General features: G+C 36.2%; 1 protein-coding gene across 1 annotated transcript in view; it reads right to left on the reverse strand.

Moving 5' to 3' along the window:
• mapkap1 (MAPK associated protein 1) overlaps positions 1-10,624 on the reverse strand; it is a 44,972-nt gene extending 34,348 nt beyond the window's left edge. Inside the window, exon 1 of the mRNA XM_062031510.1 lies at positions 10,388-10,624. The gene's annotated coding sequence lies outside the window, so the exon portion shown is untranslated. The remainder of the gene's footprint in view (positions 1-10,387) is intronic.
• Between the last annotated feature and the right edge of the window lie 2,037 nt (positions 10,625-12,661).

A 12,661-nucleotide genomic window follows, 5' to 3' on the forward strand; every position in this document is an offset into this window, starting at 1 on the left:
CCAAGCCGGGCATATTTCGCACGAGAAATGCTGCCAAAAATGTATGCCAAAGTGAGGAAGATCATAGCTGCACAATTAAGTAAAGTCACTTACTTGGCGCTGAGCAGAACCGTACGTGCGTGACAGTCCATTAAATCGTGGACGGGGAATTAAAAAGTGCCTGCCTGCAAATGTATTTTTTTATCTGAGTTTGATACATTTTGTAATATTTGCACAGCTATGTCATTTATTTTGTAGAAATTATATTTTTCTATTTTATTTATGTTATGTAATTCTGTACTACTTAAAAACAGTTTCTTTTCTGTGCTGTTAATACCCATCTTGACTAACTGGATTAATAAAAGTGCCACTGACTGTTTACAGTACAGTTGTCATTCAGTTAAATTTCAGTGAATCTCGCTCAAAAATGAATATATTTATATCAATCAATCAATCAATGTTTATTTATATAGCCCTAAATCACTAGTGTCTCAAAGGGCTGTACAAGCCACAACGACATCCTCGGTGTCGAGTGGGTCCGACATAATATTGTGAAAGTCCAACACATCAGCGAAAGTCCAGTCCATGGTGGGGCCAGCGGGAACCATCCCGAGTGGAGACGGGTCAGCAGCGTAGAGATGTCCCCATCTGATGGACAGGCTAGCGGTCCACCCCGGAGCAGAGTAGAAAAGAAAAGAAAAGAAACGGCAGATCAACTGGTCTAAAAAGGGAGTCTATTTAAAGGCTAGAGTATACAAATGAGTTTTAAGATGAGACTTAAATGCTTCTACTGAGGTAGCATCTCTAACTTTTACCGGGAGGGCATTCCAGAGTATTGGAGCCCGAATAGAAAACGCTCTATAGCCCGCAGACTTTTTTTGGGCTCTGGGAATCACTAATAAGCCGGAGTTCTTTGAACGCAGATTTCTTGCCGGGACATATGGTACAATACAATCGTCAAGATAGGCAGGAGCTTGACCGTGTAGTATTTTATACGTAAGTAGTAAAACCTTAAAGTCGCATCTTAGGTGCACAGGAAGCCAGTGTAAGTGAGCCAGTATAGGCGTAATATGATCAAACTTTCTTGTTTTTGTCAAAAGTCTAGCAGCCGCATTTTGTACCATCTGTAATCTTTTAATGCTAGACATAGGGAGGCCCGAAAATAATACGTTACAGTAATCGAGACGAGATGTAACGAACGCATGGATAATGATCTCAGCATCGCTTGTGGACAAAATGGAACGAATTTTAGCGATATTACGGAGATGAAAGAAGGCCGTTTTAGTAACACTCTTAATGTGTGACTCAAACGAGAGAGTTGGGTCGAAGATAATACCCAGATTCTTTACCGAGTCGCCTTGTTTAATTGTTTGGTTGTCAAATGTTAAGGTGGTATTATTAAATAGATGTTGGTGTTGAGCAGGACCGATAATCAGCATTTCCGTTTTCTTAGCGTTGAGTTGCAAAAAGTTAGCGGACATCCATTGTTTAATTTCATTAAGACACGCCTCCAGCTGACTACAATCCGGCGTGTTGGTCAGCTTTAGGGGCATGTAGAGTTGGGTGTCATCAGCATAACAGTGAAAGCTAACACCGTATTTGCGTATGATGTCACCTAGCGGCAGCATGTAAATACTAAAGAGTGCAGGGCCAAGAACTGAACCCTGGGGAACTCCGCACGTTACCTTAACATAGTCCGAGGTCACATTGTTATGGGAGACACACTGCATCCTGTCAGTAAGATAAGAGTTAAACCAAGACAAGGCTAAGTCTGACATCCCAATACGCGTTTTGATACGCTCTAATAAAATATTATGATCAACAGTATCGAAAGCGGCGCTAAGATCAAGAAGCAGCAACATAGATGAAGCATCAGAATCCATCGTTAGCAATAGATCATTAGTCATTTTTGCGAGGGCTGTCTCCGTAGAGTGATTTGCCCTGAAACCGGATTGAAAAGGTTCACAGAGATTGTTAGTCACTAAGTGTTCATTTAGCTGCTGTGCGACAATTTTTTCGAGAATTTTCGAGATAAACGGTAGGTGGGACACCGGCCGGTAGTTCACCATGAGGTCAGGATCGAGGTTAGGTCTTTTGAGTAGAGGATGAATAACCGCTTTTTTGAATGCTAGAGGAACAGTACCAGAGGAAAGTGATAGGTTTATAATATTTAACACTGATGGACCTAATAAAACAAAAAGCTCCTTGATAAGTTTCCCAGGAATTGGGTCAAGTAAACATGTTGTTTGTTTTGTCCCATTTACACATTTTAACAATTCCTCCAATGTTATTTCATCAAAGAGAGAGAAACTATTTTGGAGGGCAATGTCCGTCGTATATACAGTCATATTTGTGTTAATAGAACCCAGTTGTGGCTGGGATGCATTGTCTTTAATCTCTTTTCTGATGAGTTCAATTTTCTTATTAAAGAAATTCATAAAGTCATCTGCTGAGTGGGTGGAGCTACTGGGAGGAGTCCCTTGTTGGGTTAGCGATGCTACTGTACTAAACAAAAATTTAGGATCATTTTTGTTGAGGTGGATGAGATTTGAGTAATATTTAGCTTTAGCTGAGGTAAGCATGCGTTTATAAGTTATTAAACTATCACTCCATGCTTGATGGAAAACCTCAAGTTTAGTCGCACGCCATTTGCGTTCCAGCTTTCTACATGATAATTTCTGGGCTTTAGTTTCTTCTGTAAACCATGGGGTACGCCTTTTAGGGGCCCTTTTTAGCTTTAGCGGTGCTACAATATCAATGGTGTCGCGCAGGGCGTCGTTAAAGTTGTTAGTGAGGTTATCAATAGAGCCCACATAATTTGGGAATGATGCCATTACTGAAGGCAGTAGGTCAGTAAGAGTCGTCGTTGTGGCAGCATTAATGTTGCGGCTGCTATAGTAGTTATTATTATTATTATTAGTTTGTTGACAATGAGTCAGAACTTCGAATTTTATAAGGTAATGATCGGACATTACTTTAGTGTACGGGAGTATCGTAACTTTAGAGGTGGTGACACCCCTGACAAGCACTAGATCTATCGTATTACCGTTGCGATGCGTGGGTTCATTTATTATTTGTGTAAGACCACAGCTATCAATTATAGTCTGGAGCGCCACGCATGGAGGGTCCGATGGGGTATTCATATGGATGTTAAAGTCTCCCATTATGATTATATTGTCGGCGTGCGTCACTAGATCAGCAACGAACTCTGAAAATTCATTGATAAAGTCCGAATAGGGCCCAGGGGGGCGGTAGATGACAGCCAGGTGGAGAGGCAGCGGTGTGACAAACCTCATAGTGAGCACCTCAAACGAGTTATATTTATTATTTAGGTCCGAGGTAAGGCTAAAGTTTTTATATAAATATTTTCACCAGAAAATATATCGAGATATATATCGAATATCGAGTTTAAGTAAAAATATATCAAGATATGCTTTCTATAGCCCTACTATAGAGTATGTGTTCAACATATCGAGGGAAAATGCAGTACATTTAGAAAGCATTCACTGTGCTTCATTTTTCCTACATTTTGGAATGTGACTGCCTTATTCCAAAATGGAATACATGTATTTTCTTCCTCAAAATTCTAGGAACAATAGCATCCCATTAAAAAAAACATTTTTTCTGTTTACAAATTCCTTAAAAATGAAAAACTAAGAAATCACATGCACATAACTATTCATCAGTGGAGATTGTTTTAAGACTCCAAGGGAAACTAAGCTTCTCCTAAGATGTCCAAAAAAAAGCAAGTGCTTAAATATGTACTTTTATTGACTAAACAAGGGGTGTCCTTCAGCCCCAGACACTCAACTTTGTTTTCATTAATTCTCGTAGCGTCACAGTGTACTAAACAGTGTTGAAGCCGAGCGCCATCGGCTGCTGAGCGTCTCTGGAAGTGTATGGAGAGAGGGCTTGGCCTCGGTTGGCTTGGATGAAGTCTCTTATGTCCAATTATGTTTTTTTCCTATGCCAGTCTAACACAACACACATTTGAGGGGACTTCAGGGGAGGGATCGCAGTAATGTATCGATACCACAATTTCAGTAGTCGATACCGATAACTGTGAATTTCCACAAAGAATAGAAAGAAAGCCAGCAGCATCACAGTGACCCACGTCACTGTATGTTTTGCCCCTTTACCTTCATCGAAATGGTTCAGGTATCTTAAAAGCAAAACAAACAAAAAACAGCTTCTCCTCAAGCGTTGTAACCACCATCGTATCTTTTACAGTGTTTATGTATCTTACTTATCCTTCATACTTTTATCTTGTTTTCTCTTATTTGTTACTTATTGTTTATTTTTAATGCTAAAGAATCTCATTCTTTCTTGATACTTACTATTAATTTACTTACCTGCAATTTGCAGTGGAACCTCGATTCACAAAAGCCTCAATTAGCGTCGTTTTCGGTTTACAAATGCTAAACATGCCTCTTTGTGAAGACCATGTCTCGGCGTACGAACGCTTCATTCATTCATTCATTTTGCATGCTGCTTGCTGCCATGTTGATGACATCCCTTTCTGTACATGGGAGCACGTTGTCCAGCACCAATCAGGACATATATTTTTGTCCAAATCGCACAGCAAAAATCCCTAAGGATAGCAGCAGACAGCAGCTTTATTTGTCCATTCTTAACATGTACAAGACACATAAGAACTGAAATTACATTTTCGGCACAATCCCGCTAAGAGCAGACATACGTTACAGGGAGACAAGACGGGACCGCCAACGGATCAGCCACTTACGGCACTCCTTATGCAACAATATTGTATATACCGCAGTATCTTTTTCACAATAATGCTATGCCGTGGGTGTGGTCCGTATGGGCCGCAACCTACCAGGTGTAATACACTTGTCCACCACCTGTGGCAGTAATGACAATACTAAACAAACAGGCAATCTGGAGAAGAAGTATCTTAAGCGTAAAAATTATGACCAAAGTGGTAAAGCTGTGTTTATATTTATTGACCGCTAAGTTAAGAAACATAGTCAGTATTAATTTTGCTTATTTATTTTAGCATAACATAATCGTATTTACATTTATTTTTCTTCGGTTATTTATGAGTCCCTTCTTCCATCCATTAATTTTCTACCGCTTGTCCCTTTCGGGGTTGAGCTGGAGCCCATGATGCAGTATATTTGCTTAGTACTTATTTTTCTAATGAGCCTGACCTACGCCTAAGGTTTATGTATAAAAAATAATCTATGTGATTAACAAATGATTCCAAATATTTTGACAAAGTTGTAAACTGTAAGTAGGTGAGACATAATTATTGAATATGATTAAAATCAAGAGTAAGATTACTAACTGAGTGGTGATATTTGAGTGGGCCTCGGGACCCTCTGTCGTGCCAAAGTTTGGCCCCGATGTCAAGAAGGTTAAGAACCCCTGATTTACATTATTAAAATCTAAATTGTCAGTTAACCTCATGAGAATCAGCATTCTCCTGACTAATACAAAAATATACACTGAAAATTGAAAAGACACTAAAACTGAACATTATTGTTTTAAACGTTTAAACTTTAGGGCAAAGCAAGTTTATTTAAGACAATTTGGAAACAAGGCCGTTTAAAGTGCTTTTACAGAAAAAAACAAGAAGGCCAAAATAAAAATAAAATAATCATAATCAATCCATCCATCCATTTCTACCGCTTGTACAAAACAGATAGACGGACAACATTCACACACTAGGGCCAATTGTATTCATAAAATATAATTTTATTATTTGTATTATTATTATTTTTATTATTGTCAAACAGTGGTACTACTTGACTAGCGGTACGCCAAAGAATCATTTACTTTAATATTGTAATTTCGTGACTTGAGCCGTTATCAAAGGTTAATCAGTCTTCAATGGAAGTCGTTACAATCCGACTACCGTAAGCAGCAGTCCACAGCAAAATGAACGATTAAGAGACAGAAACAAAACTGTCTCACTCTGTCATTTCTATTACTCAACACGCGTGGGAACCGAATGTTCAACACAGTGTTACTGTTCAAAACTGTGTGTAATGTAAAAGTGGCCAAAAATATTTAAAAAATACTTGTTAATTAAAACCTCTGCCTTGTTTTAATATATACTTAGACCTACATGCGGCTCTTGAGCGGCGCCCTGGTGGCTCCCTGGAGCTTTTGAAAAATATATTTTTTGTTGTAATATGGTTTCTGTAGGAGGACAAAGACGACACAAACCGTCTAAATTGTTAGAAAGCCCACTGTTTAATATGTTTGTGTTTAAGCTTCACTGATGAGTATTTGGCGAGCGCCGTTTTGTCCTACTAATTTCAGCGGCCCTTGAACTCAACGTTGTGTGGACTGTGACTCAACAGTTTATTTACATGTATAACTTTCTCCGACGCTGCCACAGAAAGATGTGTTTTACGCCACTCCTCATTTTTCTCATTTTGTCCACCAAATGTTTTACACTGTGCGTGAATGCACAAAGGTGAGCTTTGTTGATATTATTGACTTGTTATGGAGTGCTAATCAGGCATATTTGGTCACTGCATGACTGCAAGCTAATCAATACTAACATGCTATTTAGGCTAGCTGTATGTACATATTGTATCATTATGCCTTGTTTGCAGGTATATTTGAGCTCATTTAATTTCCTTTACTTATGTCCTCAGTGTATTTGGTTTATTTTTCCATGTTTCATGACACATTATCTGCATGTAATATTGGCTGCATTTCAGATAGTTGTTAGTGTGCCATGTTTCCAATGTTGTAAAAATGTGTAGAATAAATATTACATTTTAACATTTCTGTCAACAAAGATTTGCGTCAGCCTGCGACACATTGTCATTTTGATAGTAGGCTAATAAAGCTAATTAGCCACTTACATCATGTGTTGAGTTTGAGTTTAGTTGAGTTTGAGTTTATTTCGAACATGCAAGCATACAACATGATACATCACAATTTCCAGTTTCTCTTTTCAACATGTTCGAAAAGGAGTAGGAAGAAGCAGAGCTTATTTAATCCTACCCCTTTTCTTTACATAACAGTTGCAAAACTTTTTGTTCACTTCCTGTTCAAAATTGTTTCACAATAAACTCCATAAGTAATCACAATAAAAATAAATAATAGTAAGAATTTAATAATAATAATTGGTGAAGTAAGTCATATTTCATATGATGAGATAAGTAAGATTACTTTAAGAATGAATGAATGGATGGATGAAATAAATTGAGAATGTTTGTCATGGTTCTTCTTCTTTGTACTTTGTAAACACTAAGTTTGAAGAGTTTCTTGAAGTGTATCATATTAGTACATTGTTTGATTGCTTTGCTTAATCCATTCCATAATTTAATTCCACATACTGATATACTGAAGGTCTTAAGTGTTGTACGTGCAAACAAATGTTTTGATTTACGTTTTTCTCTAAGATTATATTTCTCCTCTTTTTTTGAGAAGAATTGTTGTATATTCTTGGGTAGCAGGTTATAATTTGCTTTGTGCATAATTTTAGCTGTTTGCAAATTCACTATGTCGTGGAATTTCAGTATTTTTAATTCAATAAATAAAGGGTATGTATGTTCTCTATATCCAACATTATGTATTATTCTAACTGATCTTTTTTGTAACACCGTTAATGAATGAAGTGTACTTTTGTAATTATTTCTCCATATTTCTACACAGTAGCTCAGATATGGTAACACTAGTGAGCAGTAGAGAATATGAAGGGATTTTTGGTCTAGAACATGTTTTGCTTTATTCATTATTGACGTGTTTCTTGCAACTTTATGTTGTATATTTTTTACGTGAGATTTCCAGTTCAATTTATCATCAATCATTATACCTAGAAATTTGGTTTCATTTACTCTTTCAATTTCTATTCCGTCTATTTGTATTTGTGTTTGACTTTCTCTTCTACTGTTACCAAATAGCATTATTTTAGTTTTACTAAGATTCAACGAAAGTCTGTTTTTGTCAAACCATCTTTTTAATTTGTTAATTTCTTCTGTTATTATTTGTATTATCTCCTGTGTGTTCTCTCCTGAACAAAACGCTGTTGTATCATCCGCAAATAATACCAACTGTAAATCTTTTGTAACTTTACAAATGTCATTTATATAGAGATTGAATAATTTACGTCCTAGTATTGATCCCTGAGGTACACCACAGGATATATTTAGCGTTGTAGACGTGTGTTCGCCTAGCTTCACGTATGGTTTCCTGTTCGTTAGATAACTTCTTATCCAGTTTAAGACTAACCCTCTGATGCCATATCGTTCTAGTTTTTTGATTAAAATATTGTGATTAATTGTGTCAAATGCTTTAGTTAGATCCATAAAAACCGCTGCCGCACATTTTTTACTATCTATTGCATTGGTAATTTCTTCTGTAATTTCAATTAAAGCCATTGAAGTTGAAACATTAGCTCTGTATCCATATTGGTTCTCTTCGAGTATTCTATTTTTATTTATGAAACTTTTTAATCTGTTATTGAACAGTTTTTCAATGATTTTAGAAAATTGTGGAAGTAGAGAAACAGGTCTATAATTTGTGAATTGATGTTTGTCTCCAGTCTTATAAATTGGTGCAACTTTAGCTATTTTCATTTTGTTTGGAAATGTACCTGTTTGAAATGATAGGTTACTAATATACATTAATGGTCATGAGATCTCTTCAATAACCTTTTTTATCGTTTCCAAATCAATTCCGTTACAATCAGTTGAAGTCTTAGATTTACATTTTTTTGCAATTGTAACTATTTCCTCCTGTGTCACATTACTGAGGAACATGGAGTTGGGATTTCGCTCTATGGTATCATTATAGTCCTCAATAGCTATAGTGTTATTATGATGTGTTGCCATCATAATAACACTTATATAAGTCTTTAAATTTTTTTGCGGCTCCAGACAGATTACTTTTTTGTATTTTTGGTCCCAATATGGCTCTTTCAACATTTGCGCTTTCCGACCCCTGTACTAGTTTGAGTAGCACTGTGTTAAAAGTAACGTTCCACTACACTAGACTTGGGCAAATTAAGGCCCGGGGGCCACATGCGGCCCGTTAAGCTTTTCAATCTGGCCCGCCGGACATCCATCCATCCATTTTCCGGGGTCGCGGGGGGTGCTGGAGCCTATCTCAGCTGCATTCGGGCGGAAGGCGGGGTACACCCTCGCCGGACATTCCCAAATAATTTTTTTAGATGTTTAAGATCGAAAGTGTAGCTGCCAATATGATGTGCATTGATGTTTTCTAATGACCGTAAGTCTTCAACTATACTAAGTCTTTCAATGGTTGGAATCTGCATGATATACTGGTTACTTTAGTCATCTAATTAGTTACTATGGTCATCTAATTAGTTACTACGGTAATGTAAGTCACAGCAGCTCAGACGAGGCACCAAGCAGTGTGGGTGGGGAGCGTTTCCACGGAGTGTTTCCAGAGCCTGAAATGTGGGTGTCAGGGACAGACGCGGAAGGAGATTTTTACAACAAAGTTCTGAAGCTTACTGATGCATCAGATTGTGTTTCGCTTCATTGTAAGATATGTCAATCGAGAGGGGGTGTGACGTTCATATGTTGTCAATATTCAGTGTTTTATCGTTCATAGTTAATATTGTAAATCCCACATTCTTTATTTTCATGTACATTCTGGGTGTCTCATTCAGGAAAAAACATTTTTAAAATTCCATTCCGTTTTTTAAGGCAGTATGTCATAACGTTTTTAGCATTCAATCAGACATTATTGTGAGGTTTTGTATTAGTGTTCCTAAAAATCAGATATACCGGCCCCCAGACACAGTTTTTTTCCTCAAAATTTGGCCCCAGAGTCAAAACAACTGCCCAGGCTTGCACTAAACTGTCAGCCAAAGGGGTAATGCTCATTTATTAAATTTCTATCCATTTTCAGAGTCATTGCAACTCGTTGACGTAATTAAGAGGACCGCGACCCCGAACGGGACAAGCGGTAGAAAATTGGATAAACAAATGGGCTTGTTTAGTGTTGGCTTACTCCGCTATTATTATTATTTGTATTTTATTTTTACAAACTAGTAGGCTATTGTGGTTATGTCATACGTTATGCTGTCATTCAATGCTTGAGGTTGGATGAGAAAGTACCAAGAAGTGATGGATGTGTGGGTATGAAATATAATGTTATATACCAAAATGACGAAGAAAATGAACAAGGCCAGCTGTGTTTGGATCTATTATATCGTAACAAGACATTCTGGGTTGAGGGAAAGCTCAAAGCGCGTCGTACTTCCTCCATTTTGGACATCAACAAGGAGACATTACTTAGTTTGGCGTGTTGTACTTGTACGTAAAGGTTGTTAAATAGCAACATGTTAATTACGTCGCATTTTAGTAACGTGGGAAATGAACACAGTTCAGTACATTATGTCATGTCAACAACAAACACAGCAATTGATCACGTAAAATACAAATAATTTGGTTACCTTGTTTCAGTTGAACGTGGCACTCCACTGTTGATTTGCAACTGTTTTCTACAATTAATTTGATGATTTTCTTCAAAAATGCATCTGACTAAGAGAAGAAATGCTGCGATTTGGTAATGTGAACCAGGCTACTGTGATGCTACCGCTAACAGCTGCTTCTTCTTCGTTGACCGGAAATGCTACATGAGCTTCCTGTCGCAGCACTGCCATCTTCTGGTGGGGAGGATCGGACTCTGCAATCACATGCTGTTCAGTCACAACAAATTAGTAGTTACACGGGGTTTAATCTGCATTTAAATACAGAATCACATATACAGTAAGTATATAAAATATTTGTTTAAAAGGACAATAGCGTATGAATTAATCTTGGATATCAAGATGCTCATGGAGATAATTATTACTTCCTAGTAGGCCTGTCAAAGTTTACACATTAACGCATGGGATTATCACTGAAGAAAATATTTTATCAATCACGTATGGACACAGATTAATCACAAAATATATTTTGGCCTCACATACTAATGCTTTAATGCACGGGTGTCCAAACTTTTTGACACGGGGGCACATTGAGCTGAAAATTTGGTCGGGGGCCGAAAGCCGACTGCATGTAAAGTAACAAAATACTGTATATACACACACACACACACACACACATTATATAATGTATATATATATATATATATATATATATATATATATATATATATATATATATATATATATATATATATATATATATATACATATATATATATATACATACATACATATATATATATATATATATATATATATATATATATATATATACATATATATATATATATATATATATATATATATACATATATATATATATATATATATATATATATATATATATATATATATATATATATATATATATATATATATATATATATATATATATATATATATATATATATATATATATATATACTGTATACACACACATAATCGTGGTCAAAAGTTTACATACACTTGTAAAGAACATAATGTCATGGCTGTCTTGAGTTTCCAATCATTTCTACAACTCTTATTTTTTTGTGATAGAGTGATTGGAGCACATACTTGTTGGCCACAAAAAACATTCATGAAGTTTGGTTCTTTTATGAATTTATTATGGGTCTACTGAAAATGTGACCAAATCTGCTGGGTCAAAAGTATACATACAGCAATGTTCATATTTAGTTACATGTCCCTTGGCAAGTTTCACCGCAATAAGGCGCTTTTGGTAGCCATCCACAAGCTTCTGGCAAGCTTCTGGTTGAATTTTTGACCACTCCTCTTGACAAAATTGGTGTAGTTCAGCTAAATTTGTTGGTTTTCTGACATGGCATTAGCCCGTTGTAGTGCAGGATAAAAGAGCAGTAAAGTGTAGGTATAAATAAATAAATTACTGTACAGATAAATATATTGCACTTTTGCATAGGCATCCACGTTTATGGATGTATGTTGTATTGTCTTTATATTCCAGCGAGTATGCCTATACTGGCTTCCTGTGCACTTAAGATGCGACTTTAAGGTTTTACTACTTACATATAAAATACTAAACGGTCTAGCCCCATCCTATCTTGCTGATTGTATTGTACCATGTGCAAGCCAGAAACTCCGGCTTATTAGTGACTCCCAGAGCCCAAAAAAGTCTGCGGGCTTTGGAGCGTTTTCTATTCGGGCTCCAGTACTCTGGAATGCCCTACCAGTAAGTTAGAGATGTTACCTCAGTACAGGGGTCACCAACCTTTTTGAAACCAAGAGCTACTTCTTGGGTACTGATTAATGCGAAGGGCTACCAGTTTGATACCCACTTCAATAAATTGCCAGAAATAGCCAATTTGCTCAATTTACCTTTAACTCTGTTATTATTAATAATTAATGATATTTACACTTAATTGAACGGTTTAAAAGAGGAGAAAACACGAAAAAAATGACAATTACATTTTGAAACATAGTTTATCTTCAATTTCGACTCTTTAAAATTCAAGATTCAACCGAAAAAAAGAAGAGAAAAACTAGCTAATTCGAATCTTTTTGAAAAATTTTAAAAAATAATTTATGGAACATCATTAGTAATTTTTTTAAATAGGTTAAAATCCAATCTACACTTTGTTAGAATATATAACAAATTGGACCAAGCTATATTTCTAACAAAGACAAATCCTTATTTCTTCTAGATTTTCCAGAACAACATTTTTAAAATAAATTAAAGTCTTTGAAATAAGATTTAAATTTGATTCTACAGATTTTCTAGAT

The sequence above is a fragment of the Entelurus aequoreus genome, linkage group LG21, assembly GCF_033978785.1.
Source record: "Entelurus aequoreus isolate RoL-2023_Sb linkage group LG21, RoL_Eaeq_v1.1, whole genome shotgun sequence".
Lineage (NCBI taxonomy): Eukaryota > Metazoa > Chordata > Actinopteri > Syngnathiformes > Syngnathidae > Entelurus > Entelurus aequoreus.